This window comes from Solanum verrucosum, unplaced genomic scaffold (genome assembly GCF_900185275.1).
Source record: "Solanum verrucosum unplaced genomic scaffold, falcon-dt-bn FXZP01000079.1, whole genome shotgun sequence".
Taxonomy (NCBI): Eukaryota; Viridiplantae; Streptophyta; class Magnoliopsida; order Solanales; family Solanaceae; genus Solanum; species Solanum verrucosum.
Genome location: NW_026020368.1, coordinates 2,487,369 through 2,506,515, shown reverse-complemented (window position 1 = coordinate 2,506,515; position 19,147 = coordinate 2,487,369). Strand labels below are relative to the sequence as shown.

Below are 19,147 nucleotides of genomic sequence, written 5' to 3'. Positions count from 1 at the left end.
TGCCGGGATAATCTATGTATGACCTTAATCTGAATGCTCAAACCAAATTCATAATTGTAACTTACACCATTAATCATAGTAACCTAGTATGCTACAGTTCAACACAAACAATTTAGCCCATCATTGAGCTTATGAACATAAAGAAATATAACAAGTAAGAAATAGTACCTTTGGAGGAAATCTTCCAAACAAACCGAATTGCAAAGTTTTATTGAAAATTCTTTAGAAAATATTACAAGGGAGAGAGAGAATTCATAAAAGAGAGGGGGGTTTCTGAAAACCTGCCTCTTCACTAAGACAGACTTCCTCTTATATAGAGGTCTCAAACCAAAAACGAATAAAAGGAGTAGCCCACAACCTTTACATTGGCCAATAAACAAACGATAAGACCGACAAACCCCTATGGTCATCACATGGTCTTCTATTATTTTTTGTAAGCCGACAATGCTTTCGGCTATCTTTGTAAAAGTAACTTTAATTATTTTGGTCTCTTATGACATGTGACCAAATAATAGCTGCAATATTATGCTTTTTCTTTTCCTTTGCCAGTTGTGCTTGCACTAGAAGATTCTTCTATTTGTCGTTGATATCTTTTGGCAGAGGTTAAAAATCTTTTATTAGAAAGGTGAAAGATGATAAGTTCTCCTACTCCAATCAATTATTTGAAGGAAGAGATTAATAATCTCAAAGAAGACAATACTCGTCTTAAAGAAAAGAATATTGTTATTGAGGTGAGGCTTGATGCTATTCAAACTCTCCAAAATTTAGGAAATGCCTCTGATTCTTCTTCTTCTCTTGAAGGAGAAAACAATAGTCTCGATTTTATGAAAAATCTTTATTTACAAAATGATAAAAAAGACTTCCTATATAGTATGAAGGCTTTTACTTCCCAAAACTTTTATACAAAAATTACTTTATTAATAGACTATAATTATAAAAAAAGAATTTATTGCTCTTATTGATAGTGCAGCTGATTTAAATTGTATTCAAGAAGGTCTTATACCTTCAAGATATTTTCACAAAACTACCCATAATCTTCGATCGGCTAATGGTAGCAAAATTAATATTGAATTTAAATTACCAAAAGTTTTTATTTGTAAAGGGAAAAGTTGTGTCCCTCAAAGCTTTGTTTTAGTAAAAAATATCACCAATCAAATTATTTTGGGTGTACCTTTCATAAATGATATTTTCCCTCTTACTTATTGAGATAATAATAATAAAATTATTGAAACTTGAAATAACAAATCATTTATATTAGAGTTTGTCACCAAACCATTTACTAGAATGATAAATGATTTAACTGCAAAATTATTGGTTTCAAAAAATAATCAAGTTAGTTTTATAAAACAAGAGATCAATAGTATAGAAGTTGATCATATTTTATAAAACCCTAAATTACAAGAAAAACTTGTTCTTCTATCTAACCAATTCTCTCTTGATATTTGTGGAGATCACCCTAATGCTTTTTGGAACAGGAAAAAGCATGTAGTTAGTCTTCCTTATGAGGATGACTTTGATGAAAATAATATTCTCACCAAGGCTAGACCTTGCTAGATGAACTTTGAATATTTAGAGTTATGCAAAATGGAAATAAGTTCTCTACTTCAGAAAGGTCTTATAAGACAATCCAAGTCACCTTGGTCTTGTACTGCATTCTATGTTAATAAACATGATGAGCAAGAAAGAGGAGCGCCACGACTGGTAATCAATTATAAACCTCTTAATAAAGCATTAAGATGGATCAGGTATCTCATTCCTAATAAGAAGGATTTATTAGATAGAGTTTATGATGCTATAATATTTTCCAAGTTTGATTTTAAATCTAGTTATTGGCAGATTCAGATAGCTGAGTCGGATAGGTTTAAGACTGCCTTCAATGTGCCAATGGGGCAGTTTGAATGGAATGTTATGCCTTTTGATCTTAAAAATGCCCCTTCTGAATTTCAGAAGATTATGAATGATATATTCATACCTTATAGCAATTTTATAATAGTTTATATAGATAATATTCTAGTATTTTCAAAAAATGTGAAAACTCACTTTAAACACCTTGAATTATTCAAAAAAATTATTATGCAAAATGGGCTGGTTTTATCACAATCTAAAATGGCTTTGTTTAAAGCTAATGTCATTCTTTGGTCATAATATTGAAAGAGGTAATATTAGTACTATTAATAGAAGTATTGAATTTGTTTCAAAATTTCCTGATATTATTACTAATAAGACTCAGTTACAACGATTTCTTGGGAGTCTTAATTATGTTGCTCCTTTTATTAGAGATTTAGCAAAAGATACTGTTGTTTTATATTACAGGTTAAAAAATAATCCTAAGGCTTGGTCAGATGTTCATACTGAAGCTGTCAAAAAGATTAAGTAAAAGGTTAAAAACCTTCCCTGTTTAACTTTGGCAAATCCTAATTGGGAAAAAACGGTTGAAACTGATGCTTCAGATATAGGATATGGGGGAGTATTAACCCAATATTGTCCTAATAATAAACGCCATTATATTGTCCAATTTTATTTTGGCAAATGGAATGATGCCCAGAAAAATTATGCTACTATAGCTAAAGAGATCTTGGCTATAGTTAAATGTGTTCTTAAATTCCAAGGCGATCTTTATAATCAAAATTTTTTAATAAAAACTGCTTGCCAAGCAGCTAGGTTTATGTTTGATAAAGACTATAAATATGATGTCTCTAAGCAAATGTTTGCTAGATGGCAAGCCTTTTTAGCAAATTTCGATTTTGAAATACAGTATAAGAAGGGTGAAGATAATAGTCTCCCTGATTTTCTTACTAAAGAATATTTAAACTAATAATTATTTTCCTTTTCAGGATGAGACCAGCATGGCCCCCTCCCTCCAGGAGAGAAAGAGGAGGAAGAACAAACCCAGGAAGAGGAGGTCATATCCTCGCTCAACAAGGCAACAAAACATTAACATCATTTAATATTAATGATTCAACTGCCTCATCAAGTGTAACTAGTGGTATTAATATAAACCACCCGATGTATAAGGAGTTCATGGATTTTATGAAATCCAAAAAAGAGTTGGATAATAATTCACCATCATAATTATAATTATTATTATTATTATTATTATTATTATTATTATTATACAGGGTCACTGACCTGGCGGTAGTCCGCCCAGTCATAAATCAAGCAAGTCAATATCCTTAGAGGTAGTCCAACTACATAAGAATCAAAATACACAAGAATTTTAACATAGTTTCTCAGACTGCATGGTTTAATTATTTTACCCAAACAAAGGGCCTGTCAAGAAACTAATACATATTTTTATTGAGCTCATGTGTCTGATAGTTCTAACCGGGTATCAGGCGCCCTACTTATCAAACTTTTTTTCGGGCTAAAAACCATGGCTCATCAGATGGAGTCACAAAGACAAAGCCAATAAAAGTAGTACTAGATTCGACTGTACCTGAATCTCAGAACCAAGTCGAGAAGTCATACTAAAATTCTTCTTTATTTAAATAACGCTTAGATCCGTTCATGGTTTATATAAAAGAGAAGTTAGTTATCTGGCATAGATATAATTTTTTAGCTGGACATAGTCATGACTTAACTTAGAGATAAAAAGAAAAAGCTGAAAATAAAAGGAAGTACCTTATAGTAAACACCACTCTTTATTGCTCCGGCCAAAGTCCGGCAAGCTTACAATACTTAGAAGATTTTACAAGAGAGAGAGAAAAACGTAAACAAAAAGAGGTGGTTTCTAAAACCTACCCTCAATTAAAGAAAAACAAACTTATTTATAGAAAAAAGAAAGCATCTTTGTACAGGATACTGGGCCCCAATCTAGGTCCTGGTAATAGTGTATCTACTGTAGGTGAACAATGTATCTATTGTAGGTGAACAGTGTATCAACTGTAGGTGAACAATGTTGCTACAGTAGTGTGGGCCTGCTACCGACGCGGATAAGCTTTACACTTCTTTTTACATCTTGTCCTTTAATTTTGCCAAAAAATCATCAGTTTTCTTCAGTGCATCCACAGGTGCTTCTTCTTCATATGGTTGTGCTTCGTGCATATCTTCACTTGTTTCCCTACGCATTGATGAATCTAATTTTGCGTAATGACTTATATTTAGAAGAATCTTTTTCTTCACTTTTTCTAGATAATTCATAATCATTTCATTTTGTTCTCCTTTATCATGATTAGAAATTTTTCTAGCCATATTTTTCTAGTCATAATTCCTTTAATAGGAATTGATTTATAATCGTGTATGGTTTTCGTTATTAGATCCAACAGTTCTTGTCCGTATAAAGACTTTGTTTGAGGATCTTTCTTCATCAACTTGTCCCAAAAATTATTATAATAAGTTCTGTATAGGCAAGGGATTTGTTCCTCAATGAAATCTACTTCTGGAACCCATTTATGAATCCATGGAACAGAGAATTCTATAAAAAAGTATATTTGTTCAATTTGTTGAAAATAACAAATATGTTCTTAATGATATAACTTGTTGAGATCTGGGGAAATCTCGACCCATTCTTTATATAACTTGAGAAATTGTTCGGGAAATACTTTTATGGTTGGCCTGTGGTATGACCACCAGTTTAAAAACCAATTTGGTATAGGGTTAGCAAATATATTGGCACATACTTTTATAAACCAAGTATGTTTATGCCTTTCATTGTTATAACAGAGGACTTTATTAAATGCCTGAATATAATCCCAATAGGTAAAGCTTACCATGACTTTGTTCAGACTGAATTGTCTTTCAGTCATTGAGGAAATACCCCAATCTTCAATATGAATGACGTGTTTTATAATCATTTTAGAGAAGTTATAAACATTCTCACTTATATTATATCCTGAAAAATGTTGAAATTCAACACCTGTGCTTATCAACAGAGTCTCATAATATTTCTGAGTTTTGTATGACTCACCCGGGAAATAAAGCCCATTAACTAAATACCTCTGGAATATCTTCCAAAGTTCTTCTTTTCTCTGTATGTCAGAGTTTTCTAAGAGAAATATCATTTCTCTTTTTTCTACCTTTTCATATGTTTTGATATCATCAACATCTTCTTTGGCGATTGAAGCAAAAGAATCACCTTGCTTTTGAGTTAGAAACTCTTGTAGTTTAGCATATAATGGATCACTTTCTGGAATATCTTCCAGATGTATTGATGATGAATCTTTTTCTTGTGCTCTAGAGTTTAAGTTATATAAACTCATTCCTTCCTTTTGTATAATTGGAGTACTAGATGATAAAAATCCGTATGACGATCTTGATGAACTTGGGGATGATCTTCCCCTTCGGCGAGTATAACTGCCTTTTCCTCTAGCCTTGGTTATCCAAGGAGGATCAATCCTGCAAACATATCATTTACTTTTAATCATTCAAGAGGTTATATTTTTAATCATTCAAGAGGTTATAAACTTCATTACAATAAAATCTTTCATAAAGCTCTTGTTCAATCATGTAATTATTGACGATATCTATCACCATTTCATCTATAATTTTCCATAATATAAGTTCCTTTAAATCTCTATTAAGAGGAACTACCTTCAAAATCGTAACCAAATCTTTATCAGGAAAGAAGTCAAGAAAACCCATCAGAAGAAAGATATTCTCTTGATAAGAAGTCCGGGAGGGAATTATCACTTCCCTTTTTATAATGAATTTCGAAATCAAAAGGGGCTAATTGTGTCTGCCACCTAGAAAAAATTAATTTAGACGCATCTTGTTTAAAATCTTTATCAAACATATAGTTGACTGACTAAGCATCAATTTTTATCAAGAATTTTTTATTATATAAATCATCTTGAAATTTTAAAAAGCACTTAACGATAGTTAACATTTCATGAGCTACCGTCGCATATTTTTTCTGAGCATCGCTCTATTTTCCTGAATGTGATATACCGTGAGTTTACGGTATTTCTAATACATTTCACTTACAAGTTGTGTGTGTCTAGGGCCTTTTTATATTGGTTTTTATATGTTTTATCATGTTTTGCAGGAAAGGTATTCAGGCGCGGAAGTTTAGAGACAGCTGAAGGAAATGCAGAAAAAGGCATCCACAGAGGTCATCTACGGACCGTAGGTCCATTCACGGTCTGTAGGTGATGACCGTAGATCAGCAGGAATGTGTTGAGGACAAATCAGGGAAATCTGACCAAGTGTGGAACCACGGTGCCCATTGACGGTCCGTAGATTGATCTACAGACAGTACTGTTGATCCGTAGAGTGAGACTGCGAGGGTTCCAGTACCTGATTTTTGAAGATGCTAAGTATGGAGCTACGGAAGGGATTGACGGACCGTAGGTCGATCTACGGTCCGTGCTGCTGGTCCGTCGTTTGCTTCAGAGAAGCTGATTGTTGGATGCTGAAATATTTTCTAAGTCCCGAGTGATGGAAGGGACTTACGGACCATAGATCCATTGACGGTCCGTAAGTCAGTCTCGTGGATCGAAGACGCGTACCTGAACAAAACTTTCCTTAATGTGTTTCCTTTTTTATTTAGGATTTGTTTTCTATAAATAGGACATGTAAACCTCGTTTTTGGGGGTTAGACATTATTATTCTATTTTTGCTTTGTAACTTTGGAGATTAATTTGCAACCCTAGCAATTATTGATTTCCCAAGTTCGTTTTGAAGATTTTGGCTTTGCAATTCAAGTTAATTTTCTGGGTTTGTTATATTCTTTACGTAAGTTCATGATTTCTTCATCTACAATTATGAATTGTGTTCTTGCCAATATGAGTAACTAAATCCACAACTAGGGTTGTGGGAACCATGATCAATTAACAAAGTATGACTAGTAAATAAACAATTCTTGACTAGTATTTTGCATGCATTGATAATTCTTTCGTTTAGAAGTCTTTTTAACGGTGGCCAACGTTAGAACTCGCCTTGTTACTACTTGCCGGACCAAGGAGGTAATTAACAAGAAAAGAATTATCAACATAGATTTAGTGTGATACTATCTAATAGGCTAGTGTCGTTTGGTGCGAAGTAATAACTAAGCCAAACATCGATTATGATGTCTAATATGAGGTAAAGGTAAGGGTTAGTAAATTATACACACGTAGCCAGACCAAGGTGCGGGGTGAAATTCTCTAGATGCCGGACCAAGGATTTAGAGATACATAACTTATCACTTTACATGTAAAACACTAGAAAAGGATTGCTATTACTAGGATTATTGCGTTATGAGATTATGGGGAACACGTGTACCCTAGTTATTTCTCTTATCTTGATAACAACCAAAGTTGAGTTTAATTATTGCTTACAATATTAAGTCTTACTATTTGTTTCACACAAGCACAACCCCTCTTTTTATTACCTGTTTCTGGAAATAATTTGACTAATTGAATATAATTGTTGGTTAAAAGTAAAGTCTAAACCATTTTCCTCGTGGGATCGATCCCAACCTACAAGTTGGGTTCTTTACTTGATAACGATCGCTTATGCTTCTGAAAGGAGGTGTAATTTGAGCGTATCAGAATGAAATCGAATAAGATATTCATTTTTATCATGCAGATTAATTTGTTTCAATATACCTCCATACCCAATATTAGACACATCCGTTTCTACAATCTTTGGCCAAGAAGAATTAGAAAGGGTTAAACAAGGCAAAGATTTAACTCTTTCTTTAATAGTCTTTACAAGATCTATGAGACTATTAGTCCAATGCTTCTTATGATCCTTTTTTAGCCTGTCATACAACGGAGCTAAATCTCGAGACAAATTCCTGTAGAATGGGGAAATGTAGTTTAAACTTCCCAGAAATCGCTGCAGTTGCGTCTTATCTGTAATAATATCAGGGAATTTCGATGCGAATTCAATAGATCGCTGAATAGGAGTCATTTTTCCTTGACAAATCAAATGACCCAAAATCTAACTTCTATTTGAAAAAGACTCATTTTAGGTTTAGATATGACCAAACCATTTTGAATAACTAGTTTCTTAAAAATGTCTAAATGCTTAATATGCATTTCAAGAGTCTTTGAGTATACCAAAATATCATCAATATAAACTATGATGAAATCCAAATAGGGATTAAAAATATCATTCATTATCTTTTGAAATTCTGAGCGAGCATTTTTTAACCCAAAAGGCATTACATTCCATTCGTACTGTCCAAACGGAACATTAAATGCCGTTCTATATGAATGGTCTCTAAATATTTGGATTTGCCAATATCCAGATTTTAAATCAAATTTTGAAAAGATATTAGCATTATATAATTTGGTTAATAAATCTTTTTTATTTGGAATAGGATATATAATCCATTTTAAAAATTTATTTAAAGCTTTATAATTTATAACTAACCTGGGAACACCTCGTTCTTTTTCTGCTGCGTTATTAACATAAAAAGTAGTACATGACCATGGTGATTTGGAAGGCTTTATCAAACCCTTTTGTAATAAATTATCAATTTCCTTTTTGCAGAATTCAACTAATTCGGTATTCATCTGACAAGGACATGATTTGGTAGGGATATTTTCCTTAGAGAAATCATCTTCATATGGAAGAGTTACAATATGCTTTTTCCGATTCCAAAAGGCACTAGGATGATCAGCATACATATCAATGGCCATCTTTTCAGAAATGAGTTTAATCTTTTCCTGTACTTTAGCAGATTTTAAAGTATCGAATATATTCATACTAAATATCTCAAGCTGTAAATAATCAACATGTTTTTGTTTCATGTCAATTAGAGCATTAATATCTCTAGAAATAGGCTCAGTGATAAAAGTATAACTAATATCTTGATTTTTATAAGTAGCAGAAAATCATTTAGCATTTATATTAGTAAAAGGATAAATTGCATTTATAAAAGGAGTTCATAAAATAATAGGAGGGTATAACTGATTTTTTACTAAGAAAAAGAAGTGAGGAATACAAACTTTATTCTGGCAAATACGAGTATTAGATAATTTATACGTTATATCTAAAGCATGACCAGATGTAGATTTAACCATATGAGTTGTTTTTTCAAAATATTTAGTAGGTACAAAACCTTCTTGAATGCAACTCACATCAGCGCCACTATCAATCATAGCAATGTTAGTTATAGAAAAAATATTATCAATTAATATAGTACATTTAACATACCATTTATGAGCTGTAACAATTTGCATCATTCCTAAAAACATATTTTGTTTCGGATCAATATTCAAAGTGTTGGCAAGAGTATTTTCTTCAGCAGTAGATTCATCAACCTTATTTTTTCCTTTGCTATTAGCAGACTCAATCTGAGTAAGACGGTGATCATAAATAATATGATTTTGTTTAAGAAATTTGATTTCTTCTTTCAAATGTTTAATTTCTCCTTTTAAATCATCAAAAAAGGTATCACGAATAACCATGGTTTGTTTAGAAGAGAGTTTATTATGAACTTCAGACAAGGAGTAAGGAGCAGAATAATTAAATTCATCTTTAACCTTTTTATCACTAGGAATACTAGTTGAAGAGCTAGTTTTACTAGCAGCCAATTGAATAATCTTTTCACGAAGAGTATTATCGGTAACTTCTTTTAGAAGTTCTATCACATTGTCTGCAGTGATAGTGAACATATTCATATCTTCGAACTGAGATTGCAGCATGTAGAAATCATCATGTTCGCAGTGACAAACATCTCCATGACATTTGCAAGCATCATTCGAATCTTGATGAACCTTAGAAGACCCAGGTTGCTCATCCTCTGTTGCATAACTTGCTTCAGAATCATCATAATCTGATTCTGAACCAGAAGTATATAGAAAACTATAAATCTTCTCTTGAATATCATCATCAAGTTCTAGAGTCTTAAGCTTTTCTAGCTTACAATTTGGGGCTATATGCCCAAATTTTCCACATTTATAACACTTAATCTTATCAAGATCTCGCCTTGATCTATTCTTGGTAAATCTATGAGATTTACGATGAGCCCTACGCTCATCTCTTTCTTCTCTAGTCCTTCTTCTAGATCTTCTTTTCTTATGATGAGATCTATGAGATTCTGATTTAGAAGTTTCTCGGTTGGTACCTTTAGAAGCATCTGGTAAACCGAACTGAGTACAAAAATCTCTCAATTGAGACTTTTCTCTAAGCTTATCCATCTTTAGCTGTCTTGAGAATTTTAACTCATTGCACAAATTTATGTCTTCTTGCGTACAAGCCCCAATAAGCTTTCCATAGGTAAAATTACTATAGGGAATAATTCCTTACGGATCTCTAAGAGTCTTTTTCACTCTTTATGCAAATGAAGAAGGTAATCCATCAATAAATATTTTGGCTTTCCAGAATTCTAAGCCATTTTCGGAAAGTTCTATTACCCGACTTAAATAAGTGTCTTTATACCATCTAAACTCACCTAAATGTCTACATCTAAGACCATTTAGTAAAGATCTAATGGTTTCATATTGATTGGTAAATCTACCACTAAAATGTTCTAGGATGGTCAAGACTAAAGTATAAACAGCGTATTCTCTATTTTTAATTAAAGCAAATCCTAGGTTATCAACTCCTTCGGCCGTAGCCTTATCATTAATGACTGTTGCCTTTGCATCAAGGGTCATATAATTATCCCACCAACCTCTTAATTGACACGTAAAACCTGCAATAATCATTTTGCAAATAGTCCTGTCAGTGTTATTAACGCTCTTGTAGATGGTAGCATACATAAGTTTGTAGGTAATATGCTAACTGAGGATGCTTTGCCTACTTTTCAAACCGTGATTAATACATGGGACGGAGTACGCGATGAAACTGGATCTAGCCCGTGTCCATGGGCAATATGGACACGGGCATGGACAGCTGAGGAGAATCGACATGGTGATTTGCTACGGACCTATCTTTATCTTTCGGGGAGAGTGGATATGTTGATGGTTGAGAAGACACTACAATACTTGATTGGAGCTGGAATAGTAAGGCTTCTTCTGAAAATCTTTATATATTCATCCTTCTTTTTTATTTAGTTAAATACTGTACACAGTTTTTTTTTTTAAATACAATAACACTAGATAGCTAAAAGATGCCATAAATAAGTTATATATATATATATATATATATATATATATATATATATATATATATATGAAAGTTGGAAACCACCAGATATATGATATTTCTTTGCACTGGACAAGTAAAAAAAAAATGAAAAAAAGTATTGAATAGATAACCAAAATTAATAATATTGTTATAGTAAATGAAGCATGATAAATAAAGATATGCTAGATGAGAGTTACACATTAAATAAGCTTGAAGTATTTGTACGTTATTCATATTATTATATGACCGTTAAATAACGACGTTATTCTTTTTTGAATATTGTTTTACCATTTTTTTAACCTGGTTTAAATGAGAATAAATAATTGACAGAGACCTATGGTCATCCAATTTTGAGTCTACCACACAAAAAATATTATTTATCATCATACATATGTATTAAATTCATTCAACTTTAAGATTATCACACATAATTCACTTTTTTTATTTTTTGATACTTAAAAGTTATTTTACTTTGAAATTTATCGCACAAAAGACAAATGAAGCAAAATATTTAAGGAGGTTTATGGAATTTCTCAGACACAAAGTAACTTATTTTGTAATATGGTGTCATATTCTGGTACATAATATATAAAAAATGTTCAAGTGATATTTATTTTATAGTTAACTAAGTCAAATTAAGTTGAATAACTTTTATATGAGCGGTAATTATTTTACCATGTAATAAGTAGTTTTTGAAGTTGAAAATACTATAGTCAGCGGTACGGTTGCATGCAACTTCTTATAATTGTCATGTATTTTTGAAAACTCTTTGCATATGTTAGGACATTGGATTAGAGAACAATCCGTATTTGGGCTATGTATACGCATCATTTTAAGAGCGAGCTACGTGTTTGTCACATGGAAATATGGCTAGGCTAGCTATAAAAGGCGGAGACCCCATGCTAGCACGTATATGTGGAACCATTGCCGCAGACGAGAAGCGACATGAACATGTCTACACAAGAATTGTTGAGAAGTTACTAGAAGTGGACCCAAATGTGACTATGCTAGCTATTGCACACATGATGAAGAAGAAAATCATAATGCCAATGCATCTCATTTATGATGGGCAAGATCCAAATATATTTGAGCACTTTTCTGCCATCGGTGAAAGACAAGGGATTTACACATCTCAGCATTATGCTGAAATATTAGATTTTTTTATAACACGATGGAAATTGGAAAAACTTGAAGGCTTGATTGGCGAGGCAAGGCGTGCACAGGATTATGTGTGTGGACTTCCACCTAGGGTTAGGAAGTTGGAAAGTAGAGCCAAGAAAATAGAGCCACGTCAAGTGAAGTTTAGTTGGATCTTTAACAAACAAGTGACTGCTTAGATGAATTGATTTGTCATAAACAGAGGTAAACCCAAGATTTGAAGATTCTAGATGCACCAATATTATCTTAATTTAAGCATTAGCGAAACTTTCAAAGGTCAAGGTGGGTTTGTTCTACCGAATGATCATGGGTTTGAATCTCTTATTTAGCAATTTAAAGTTATAAATAATCCCCCTTTAAATCCAAAACTTATAATAAAAACAGTAAAATATGGTTCTTGGGCTCAAACCTAGGTTGCAAGAGAGGATGCACTGGCCTTTACCAACATCGGGATGGCACCTTATGAGGCTTTGTAAGGGCGAAAATGTAGGTCCCTCATCAGATGGTTCAAGGTAGGTGAGTCAGGGTTGATTGGACCCGACTTAGTACAACAGGAGCAAGTTAAGCTCATTCGGGAAAGGTTGCTAACAGCTCAAAGCCGACAGAAGTCATACTCAGATGTGCCACGAACGGACTTAGAGTTTTGTGTCGATGACTGGGTATTCTTAAAAGTTTCGCCTATGAAGGGTGTTATGAGATTTAATTTGGCAAAAAAGTCAAGCTTAGTCCAAGATTCATTGGGCCATACCGGATCCTTCGGAGGGTAGGACGGGTAGCTTATGAGTTAGAATTGCCTTCGGGGCTAGAATCTGTTCATAAAAAAATTAAAAGCACCTATATATTCAGGAAAAAAAAAAATTGAGCGAGATACAACCAACAAAAATTGCACAAGGATTCACTAACTTTTTAACATGTGGATTGTGGCCCAATTTGTCCGTCAAATATGTACAAGAAATCAAAAGGAAAGAGAATATAAGTTTTGAGTGAAAATTAAAAAGAAAATGTGGGTCCACACCAAATTCCATTAAATCTATTACTGCTCCCATCATTCCATATTAATTGAATTTTTGAGGTGTTTCACACTCTTTAAGAAAAGTAAATTAAGACATAAATTGAACATAATTTTCCAATTTTACCCTTATTAATTATTGTTAAATTTATTGAAGTCATCATATTAAAAATCCATTTTTTTACTATCATACTTTAGAAGTGGTGGTTCCTCAACTACTACCAAACCAATCAAAAATTGCCACATGGGGCTAATTAATATTTCTTTCTTTTATATAATATTTTCTATTTCTACTTTCTATTTCTTTCTATTAATATTTCTTTCTTTATATAATATTTTCTATTTCTACTTTCTATTTCTTTCTATTATATTCTATTTTCTATTCTACTTACCAAACCAATCAAAAATTGCCACGTGGGGCTAATTAATATTTCTTTCTTTTATATAATATTTTCTATTTCTACTTTCTATTTCTTTCTATTAATATTTCTTTCTTTATATAATATTTTCTATTTCTACTTTCTATTTCTTTCTATTATATTATATTTTCTATTCTACTTCTATCTATTTTTATTTTTATTTTTACTTACTATATATCATCATCATACTTCATACTATATAAGTGGTGGTTCCCTTGGACTACCAACTTACTATATATCATCATCATACTTCATACTATATATATATATATATATATATTCATCATACTATATAAGTGGTGGTTCCCTTGGACTACCAAGGGTATTTCCGTCATTTCCTTCCTTAAAAGAGCTCTGATACCAAAACAAATACAGTAAATACAGAAAATACAGAAAATACAGAACAAATACAGAAATATTGAACAAATACAGAAATATTGAACAAATACAGAAATATTGAACAAATTCCCAAACAAATACAGAAATATTGAACAAACACAGAAAATACAGAAAATACATAACAAATACAGAAAATACTGTAAATACAGAAAATACAGTAAATACAGAAAATACAGTAAATACAATAGATTTTAGATTACAGAAATCACAGAACTAATACAGCGGAATAACAGAAATCGGCAAATACAGCAGAATAGCAAAAATTCAGATTTTTGTAAATCCTACTCAGTACTCCCTCTTACTCGTGTCTGGTCATGTTTATCTCATATATATCCTGTTTTTCCTTCTTCTTCTTTTTTTAAGTTACTACCCCGTTCATCTCTTCCTTTTAACTTATATTCTTAAAAACTTCTTCATTAACCCCACCCCGGAGACGGCCAACAAGACGTCCTAATTTTCAGACTTTTTTAAGGCTTTAGAAACATCCTAGGACTTTACAGGTTAATCCATCGTTGTTATTAAGAAGTTAAAAGTCTAACCATATACTAAGGGTAGTTTTATACTACAAACATATTTACATATTAAAACAAACATGATTTAAAACAGACATACTTTACATATATTTTTAGGGAAAATTACAGGAAACATATGAGACTTACATGACTTAGACGGAGAGAGGTTTCCCTTTTGGGAACCCCGACTGACTCTTACACACTTAAAACAAACATTTTTACAAGCTGAATATTACAAGAGGGTTTTTTAGGAGCTTTTGGATTGAGTAGTGGAGATTATTTTTCTGAACATTGGGAAGGGGAATATGTTGTGTGTTTTTCTCTTTCTGGTTCTTTTTTTTTTTTAAGTGTGGAGGAGTGTCTTTATATAGAGGTTGAGGGGGACTTAGCATAAAGCGTGGAGAAATCCTAATGGCCAAACGTGGCCGACGCACTAAGATAATGGAATAAAAAGTAACGGCCTAAAATTGGCCAAGGCTTTTACAAGATTAGCTCAAATAATTCATACCGGGTACACATTTGGACCCCATCGCACATGCATTATTCTCACTTCTCAAAACTTTTACACAAAATAAGACGCGTGCTTATCAGTTTTTTCCTCCTTGGAGGATAGTGATAAAGTAAGCACTCACACGACAATTGTGGGCATACCCACATGGCACACTTTTATTCCTACTTTAAATTATTGTCTTGTTTTGTCTTGTTCTTCTTCTTATTTCTTCAGTTTGTCTTCATGTATCAAGGTTGTGAAGGGTTTCGGAATCAAAACTCATTCCTGAATCATCATCTGCATTGTGATTTTGAGCATCTTGATAATAGGAATGTTCTCGATAGTCTTCTTCTCCTGAACTGTTGGATCTGGTTATGTTATTATTATTATTTCTTGGACTAGTATTATTTCGTTCTGTATCTGGTACTAGTCTATCTCCGTTTGGATCTGGATTTGGTGGAGTAATTACATGTTTATCTTGTCCCTGTTGGAAAAACTGTTCTAAAGTCTTTTTTATTATGCTCTCTATTTTATCATTCTTTTTCTATTTATGGAGCATAGTTTTCTTTGTTGTCGTCTCTACCTGAATAAATGATCTAGGTAACCTTCGCCTGGATGAAGAACCTTCACCTTCACTTTTTGGCTGTAGTGTTCTTTAATATCTTTACTAAATATTAAGATATCATCTACATATACTAAGACAAATCTTTTATAGTCACCAAATATAGTGTCCATTTTTCGTTATATCTTCTTATTTAGTAGAAGAATCATCATTTATTATATTCTACTCCACCTTAATTGTACCATCAGAGTTTTAAGAATAAACATTAAATTTTAAATCGAAATAAAAAATCATTGAAAAATGACAGAAAAAATAATAATAGTATATGAAAATTAAAATAAGGTGCAAGAAAAGCCTTTTCACGATAATTTTTTAAAATATATTGATAACAATTAAAATGAAGTTGTTATTTTATCTTTAAAATTATGTTTGATTGAATTGAATTAGTACAATGAGAAAAAATATTAAACTAATAACTTTTTAATGTTATTAAATGCATTTTCTTTTTAATTGAGTAGTAGATTAAAAGTTCCGAATTAGGATATTAAAATAATATCTTACTCTCTCCTTAATTATTATGGTATTGCAAACATTTATTTTGCTTAAATGGTGATTCATTTTTCATTTACAGTTATATCCAATTAATTTCTAATGTATTGAATGTGGTTATGGGATATTGAAATAATATATTTATCTTTCCTTAATCATAATAAAATTATAATTTAACATTTATTTTCTGAAATGATAATTTTGTTTTAATTCCTAGAACATATTGTTTACTATATTGAATGTACTTATAATAAAACATATTGTATTTAGTATGACAAAAGAACTAAAAAAATTGAGAAATTAGATAAATAGTAATCTTAGCTTCTAAGAAATGTCACATCATCATTTACATATCCAACTTTATATATATAAAAGAGTTAAAAAGGAAAAAAATAAGTGATTTAAGAAAATTATATAAATAACATTAGTGATCAGATGAAGATTAAGAAAAAACGTCAAATAAATTAGTAGTATTGATGATGATAAAAGTTAAATAAATCATTTTTTGTATTATTTAAATTTTTAACATAAACTTTCCAATCTTTTAAAATTAAAAATTTTAAAAAAAATCGAGGCAATAATTATTTTAAAGAAAAATATAACCAAAATTGTCAGAAAAAATTGATAAAAATAAATAAGTATCTATTACTAAGAATGGTGTCACTACATTTTCTATTTTAACTTTATTGTTACATATGGATAGAAACTTTTAGAAGAAGAAATGATTCAAAAATTTAAAAATAATGATTCCTTAAATGGTGATTCCTTTTCCATTTACAGCTTTTCAATTAATTTTAATATATTATATATGGTTATGGATATTGGAATAATGATTTTAGCTTTCCTTAATCATAATAAATTATATTTTAACCTTTGTTTTTGTGAAATGATAATTTTCTTTTCATTCGTACAACATATTCATTAATATATTAAATGTAATTATAATAAAACATGTTGTATTTAGTATGACAAAAGAGTTCAAAATTTTAAAAAATTAAATAAATAATAATCCTAACTTCTAAGAAATGTCACAAATATATATATATATATATATCTAAGAAAATGATATAAATTACATTAATGATGAAATGAAGATTAAGAAAAGAAGTAAAACAAATTAATAATAATATTGATGATGGTAGGAGTTAAATAAATCATTTTTTATTTTTTGTAAATTTTCAATATAAATTTTTCAGTCTTTTAAAATTAGAAAATGCTAAAAAAAAAAACTAAAACTAAAAATCGAGGCAACAATTATTCTAAGGAAAAAATAACAAAAAATGTCAGAAACATTGATAAGAATAAATAAGTATCTTTTGCTAAGAAGGTGTCATCCCACATTTTCTATTTTAGCTTTATTATTACATATAGATAGAAACTTTAAGATGAAGAATGATCCAAAAAAATTTAAAATAACAAATCAATTATGTAAAAATACATGTGTAATTCTTATAAAGTTATAATAACTAATTTCTTCAAATGAATAATTAAATGAAAGAAAAAAAAGTAATTAAGAAAATAATATAAATAACACTTATTATGAGATTAATAGCACTGATGAGGAAAGGAACTAAATATGATCATCTTTTTAAATTCTTTTTTAAGAAAATATATATAAACTTTAATTAAAGATAAATAAGAAAAAAAAACTTTAAAGATACAAAAAATCAAGACAAAATAAAAGAAGAAAGAAATTAGAAGAATAATGAGGTTGAAAGAAATAATATCTAATTTCTCTCTTTTCAAATCACAAAATCAATTTTTGATTGTTCTCCTCCTAATTTGATACGAATTCCATAAATAGAATAATTTTTTCTCCAAATAATTTTTCTTACTCTTTGAAACACTAATCAGCCTTCTTATAAAATTGTCAACCACAATGAATTTTCTCTCCTTGTAGGAGGAATAAACATTTTTTCAAAAAGTCTTATATTTTGAAAAGAACTTTTTGTTACATAATCTCTTTCTTTACATCAATGTCTTCACAAGAATCATGAGATATTCTCTCTTTCTCTTTTGTTAAAAAAGTCAAATGACCTAGAAATTTGATGGACATCTTAGCGACAGAAGTTGATACCATATATTGATCATCATCATCGTCAGAAGAAGAAGAGCCAAAGTGAAGAAATTTGTTCTTATTTGTTACAAATGGTTAACTATTTTTTTTATTTTATAGGTTAAATAATTAAAAACAGTTATGAAAAATGAATAGTTTTTATCTTTTCATCTTCCATTTTCATTTACTTAAATCTATATTAGTGTATTGGATGTTATAAAGGGAATAATTAATCGGGTATGATAAAAATACTTTTTTTTTTAAAATACAAATAAGAAATACAAAACAAAGATAAAATGTCAAAAAAAGGAGAAAAAAGATGAATAGAAATACTGGTCATAGAGAGATGCCACATCAGATTGTCTATATTCAGCTTTATATATACATATATAGATTCATGCCCTTAGATGTTATTTTATTACTTTAGCTGACATCGACATTTTTGTAAATCTGATATCTACTTTGGAACATTTTATAATGTGGCATAGGCTAACAATTGAGATCATAAATTTAAAAATAATAAAATTTAATTTAATATAATACTAATATCAATATCATAAATATATATATATATATATATCATTTAAAAAATATATAAAAAGTATTATAAATTGTAATAATTAACTGCTTTATTTTTTAAAAATCATATAACTAATCTGATTTACACTCCAAAATTCATATGTGTCACATAATTTAGACATTTATTCTTCATTACTCAATATATGTAATTATATCAATGACATATAAATTGAAATAAAAAAAATTACATATTTTATTTGAAAATCACATAATAGTACTATAAGGTATAATAATTAACAACTTAACATATTTTAAAATTTTAGTTGACTCTCCAAATTCCATATGTCTCATGTAACTGAGACAGAGAAAAACATATATTGGTTTAAAATTAATAAAAATATTATAAATTATAATAATTAACAACTTAAAATTTATAAAAAAAATCCTTTAAAAAAATTTAGTTGGCTCTCCAA

The 19,147-nt window shown here is 30.3% G+C and overlaps 1 pseudogene; it reads left to right on the top strand.

Moving 5' to 3' along the window:
* The window catches only part of LOC125838278 (stearoyl-[acyl-carrier-protein] 9-desaturase 6, chloroplastic-like), a 53,264-nt pseudogene extending 40,926 nt beyond the window's left edge, over positions 1-12,338 (top strand).
* The last annotated feature ends 6,809 nt before the right edge of the window (positions 12,339-19,147 follow it).